Genomic DNA, 5,452 nt, shown 5'->3' on the forward strand with positions numbered 1-5,452 from the left:
GGGTCCCGGACCACGTGCGGGTGTCCTCACAAAACTAAAGTCAGCCTCCCCTTGACTGCACCGTAGTGTCGTCTGGCGTCTTGAGCTTCAAAAGCTAAATTCACGTCCACCTGCACAAGCGACCCCCGCGTGACAGGACCCCCGGCCTGTCCCGGGCCCCGCTCCTACCAGCTCCCCTTACCCTGCCGCGTCCTGACGCGCAGTCACAGCGAAGAGCACTCGGCCCACACTCAGCAAGCGTGCCCCCANCCCACGCACACACCCCCAGTGCACACGCGCTCGCCCACGCCCACCCCCACATACGCCCACGCACACACCCCCAGTGCACACGCGCTCGCCCACGCACACACCCCCAGTGCACACGCTCTCTCCCACGCCCACCCCCACATACGCCCACGCACACACCCCCAGTGCACACGCGCTCGCCCACGCACACACCCCCAGTGCACACGCGCTCGCCCACGCCCACCCCCACATACGCCCACGCACACACCCCCAGTGCACACGCGCTCGCCCACGCACACACCCCCAGTGCACACGCGCTCGCCCACGCACACACGCCCATGTCACTCCGAACCAGGAGTGCATGCCCAGGGGCCGGCGGCTGGGCCCCCGGACTAGACCCCAGTCGGCGCCGCGACCTCCCGGTGGGCGACCCCGCAGACCCGCTGAGGGCCCGGCCGCACCTGCTCCAACGTGAGAACACGGTCCTTGCCCCACGGGCTGCTGGAAGCTTCAAGCGAGATGATGCTCAGTGCCCGGCGCCCGTCCCCCCGGTTGGGACCGGGGCTGGCAGGCCGAGGCTCTCACAGTCGCTTGGAGTCACCGTGACCTGTCCGCGTACCTCTCCTTTCAGGCGCCCCCTGAGCAGAAGCTCCTCTGGGGGGCACGTTCTGTGTCCTCGCGGGCGGGACACGCTGCCCTTCCTGCTCAGAGCAAAGCGCGGGGGCCCAGAGCTGCTGGGGGGGGGGGCCGGGAAGGGGCGCTCCCTGGTTTCCCGACTGTCTGTCTGCACAGCGCTGACACGGGGGTGTCTGCGGCCAGAGCACCCGACCTCCTGCCCACCCGCCGCGCTGGGAGGCTCGCCAGCTGGGGAGGCCGCTCGGGTGACCAGCGGCGGCCCTTTCCGGAGAGTGGTTTCCGTGGGCGATGGGAGCGGGTCCCCGGGCGGGGGCAGAGCGAGAGGTGTGCAGGGCCCCGCCACCCCTCAGCCCTGCTGCGGCTTTTCCTCTGCCAGCTCCTGCCCGTCCACAGCCCGTGTGTTTCACGTAATACCTTCCCCTGGATACCAGGCGTGGTGAGGACCGTCCCGTGGTGCACGGGGGCAGCCTCCTCAGCAAACCAGGAGGTGACACACAGGGGCCACCGGCCAGCAGTGATCCAGGTCTTCCCCCGTGGGCCTCAGTCCACAGGAAAACAGTCTCTCTCTGCTACTTAACAGCCGACAAACCAGTTCACTTCATTCACCCATTTCACAGATGAGAAGGCTGAAGCAGAGCTCACTGACTCGTCCTGGAGCCTGGCAGGTGGCAGAGCCAGGTCACAGGGCTCAGTTCTGCTCTGTGCCTCCCTGGTTGGGTGCTTGCCAGGCGGCCGGGCCAGGTGGGTGGGTCAGGAGCCTCCCCCTCCAGGCACCTGCACAGGGGACCCCCCACGTCCCTTCCCCCACAGTGTCTGAGCCCCCACCGCCCTCCGGTCACCACATCCTCCAGCTGGTCTGTCATGTGACCGCTGAAGGCGGGCTCGACCCTCCAGGCCAGCAGGGAGCACGACCCTCACAGCCCGCTGCTGAGCTCAGGAACGTGCCCCATACAGACCCCCACCCCCGCCCCCGGCCAGTGTCGCTCCACCACCCTGCCCCTTGTCGGGACACAGCATGGAAGTGGTCAAAGGCTGGTTCCTGGGTGGCCACAGGGCGCAGCAGCGAGTGACACTTAGTCCGTGTCGCAGAGCCTGGCCCACCTCCATGGGGTCAGTGCCCAGGAGGCTGGGACGCCCTTGCGGGCCGTTCACCTGCCTGGCTGGCGGGTCCGCGTCCGCTTTCTGTGTACAGAAATGCCCAGAGCAGGACACGCGCCAAGGCGGCCCGAGTCTGGCGCCCCAGGTCAGGCGGGCGAAGCTACCCCGTCCGCCCGCACAGCAGCTGACACGTGAGTGCTTTCGGGAACAGGAAGGAGAGAGATTACTGAACGTGAACTCCTCCTGGGCGCCATCCGCACCTCATAGGATGTGACCTGTGCCTTCAGGACGAGGGCCCTACTATCTGTTCACCAGGAAGCCATCACCCAGACCGGGACGTTGCCCAAAGTCTCCCAGTTCATAAAGGGGCCCAATCATGACCCAAACTCAGCCCTCTGGCTGCACAACCATAAACCCCGCTCGAGGCGCCAAACGATGCTAAAAGAAAGGGGCGGTGGTGACTGCAGATGACAGTCACCGAGGCTGACGCGCTCCAGCTGGGTGTGATGCACTCCCAGGCTGCAAGGTCACCCGAGGTCATCGTAGAGTCTGGAACGTCCCCACTCCCACCAGGCGCCCTGTGGGTGAGCAGCGCTGGGGACCCACGGGACCCACGGGGCCCACGCCGCTGTCCTCAGCACCCGTGTGTGTGGCTGCCCCTGTGCTGTCAGTCTCCGACTGTCTGATTAAAAATGAAAGAAAATGAATTCTCCCCCCGGCCAACTGCAGTGTCTCTGCATACAAACGGGGGCACATGCCACTAATAGCCACAAATCCATCCCCACAGAGCCGTCCTCTGGCACCGCCGTGCCGCAGCCACTGCTTGGGAGGGGCCGGAAGGGCGCAGGTGTGCCCTGCCCTGCTCGGAGCCCGGGGGNCACAGGCTCAGGGGCCACAATCAGAGCTGGAGAAGCTTTGAGGGCACAGGTCCCCCTGATACCCACGCAGGCCCAAAAGGGAGAAGGGGTTGACCCCGGTCACCTGGCCAGAAAGCAGTCAACAGAGAGGGCCGGGGGCCCCCAGAGAGAGGGCTGCGATCGCCTCTCACCGTTCTGTGTGCGGTGTGCTGGCCACGGGCCCCTTGGCCCTGCGCCTGGTTACACCGGGGACCCCCGGGCCCCACGTTCAACAGGCCAGGGGCTGCTCTGCACATGCGATCGGGAGCACTGATCAGATGCCCGAAGGCAGCAGACGTGGCACCAGCCCCACGGCCGGGCGTCTGCCTCCCACGACTTGGGAGACGTCTCTTGTGAATTCTCAGGGTGGAGCAGTGACCCCGCCCACGTGGCCCTGCTGACCCAGCCCCGTCTCCCTCGTACCTGCCACGTGCTCCTGCCCACGGCGACAGACGGGCCCTGAGTCAGGAGTGCGCTGGCCACAGCAAACGCTGAGGACTGTCAGTGGCCTCTGTCCTCAAGGAACCCATGCCACGTAGGAGGACGGGACACGTCCCGATAACGGAAGGGACGCACAGTTCCAGAAACGAGGGCCACTGGGCCCACCAGGGAGAAAGGGCTGGAGGGAAGGGCGTTCTCCGGTCGTGGTCGGCACGGGCCGCAGCTCAAGGGCCGTCTGGAGCCACGCGCCCCACTCAGCCGCGACACCAGGGGCCACGCTGGACGTGGAGCAGGGGCGGGATCAGTCATTCGTGGGCACGGCCGCTTTCACCTACGTGTGATGTCGCTCCGACCACGTCTGACCAAGGCCCCCTGCAGGCTGACTCGGGGGAGGGACGGCCACCCCCTGGCGGGAGAAGGCTGCGCCCACAGAGCGACTCCTTCCTCTGTAAGGGGAGCCGCGGGCCCGTGACGGCCCCCCGTGGGTGCCCGGGCGACTGTCCCCCACCCAGCCAGGCTCCGCCTCGGCCTCCTCGCACACACAGCGTGAGCCGCAGCGCTGACGAGGCAGCGGCCACCCCGCCCCGTCCTCCGCAGGCGCGCTGGGCGGGAGCACACAACGGGGCGTGGATTCTCGGGCAGCAGCTCAGGGCTAGCAGCAATTTTAGACACAGAACTTGAAGGATTCATCATTACCATACATTCACTTCTATTTTTCTTCTTCCCGCTGTAGAGAATCATGTCTGAATCTCCTTAAACCATCACGGCTACATCAGAAAGGGGACTGGGCCATCGGCTTCGAGAGTTTAGAATAGACCAGCCGCGGAGCAGGAAAGCGGCTCAGCTCCTTCCCCGGTGGTCGTGCTGCTGGGGGGCGGTGGACACCGCTTCCTTCTCGGTGCCTCGGACGGCGGCTGCGGCAGAAAGCTGCCCGGGAAACGGGCCACAGGGGCTGAACGCCCCTCCGGCCAGAGCCCCCCCGGGGCCGCGGGGACACACGGGGGGCACAGAGGGCCTGAGGTCAGGGCGCTGGCCGGCGCTGGTCCCGGCACCCACACGGCCGCGGCCCTGGGAAGCCGGCTGCGGTCCCTGCCCCGAGGCCACACGGGACTCTGGGTCGCGCCAGGCTCGCTCAGGTGGCTGGGGTTTACCGTGGTCCCAGCTGTGCCGCAGACTCCGCCAAGCCCTGAGGCTCCCCCGCCTACAGAATGCCCCCATCTCCTGTGGTGGCCCTGCTGTCCCAGACAAGGGACGTCGGCCAGCAGCGGTGCGTCTCCACACCCCTGGAAGGCGGGTCACGGTAACAGAAGTGCTGACACCCTGGCACACGCCCCCTCCAGCTGCCCGGGAAGTGGGGCGGGGGGAGGGGCTGCATTAACTTCCTGGAACCTGGGTCCTCAGCTGCGGGACCCGGCCGCACCCTGCTTCTCGGCTGCTCCCTCCCACCCCTGGCCACAGAAACGTGGTTGTAGCTCATTCACACGGAGCGGTTCGTGGCGACAGAACCAAGGTGGTGCCCTGTCTCCCCCCACCCGAGGCTGTACTCCACCGTCTCACCCCACCCCTGCGCTGCAGAGAGCGCCACGCAGGACAAGCCCACAGCCAGGTCCTACGTGGCCTTTGCTACTTCCCCAAAGTGGGGCCACCGACAAGGACGTTTCCCTCGTGTGTGGGCTCCTGTGCGAGCCGCCACAACTTGGGGCTTTAATAATGGTGTTGGGGCGCCCGGGGCTCGGTCCTGCTCCCCACTTCTCTGATGTGGGTTTGTGCATGGCACCTCCCTCTCCCCAAAAGGAGGTCAGTGACCGCGGTGACGGCTACAGTGTCCTCGCGGGAGCCCACTGCAGTGCAGGACTCTGGCCCCGTGAGGCCCCCCGCTCAGGGCCTCTCCCCACAGACCCGTGCCCGGGACGTGAATGGAGGTCGTGGGCCAGTCAAAGGCAAGTGGGGGTCCCTCGGCTCGGCACACGGCAGCGATGCCGGAGAAACGGGCCTCACACGGAGGGCGCCACAGGACCCGAAGACCCGCGGCTCCAACAGGCGTCACAGAGACACGGCCCACTGGACACTGCAGCCCCGTGAGCCCCTGGAGCCCCTCAGGTGGGAGGGCCTGTCTTCCGACAAAGTCACAGTCGTCCCCACCCCAGGAGGACCCC

The sequence above is a fragment of the Crocuta crocuta genome, unplaced genomic scaffold (genome assembly GCF_008692635.1).
Source record: "Crocuta crocuta isolate KB4526 unplaced genomic scaffold, BGI_CrCroc_1.0 scaffold129, whole genome shotgun sequence".
NCBI lineage: Eukaryota > Metazoa > Chordata > Mammalia > Carnivora > Hyaenidae > Crocuta > Crocuta crocuta.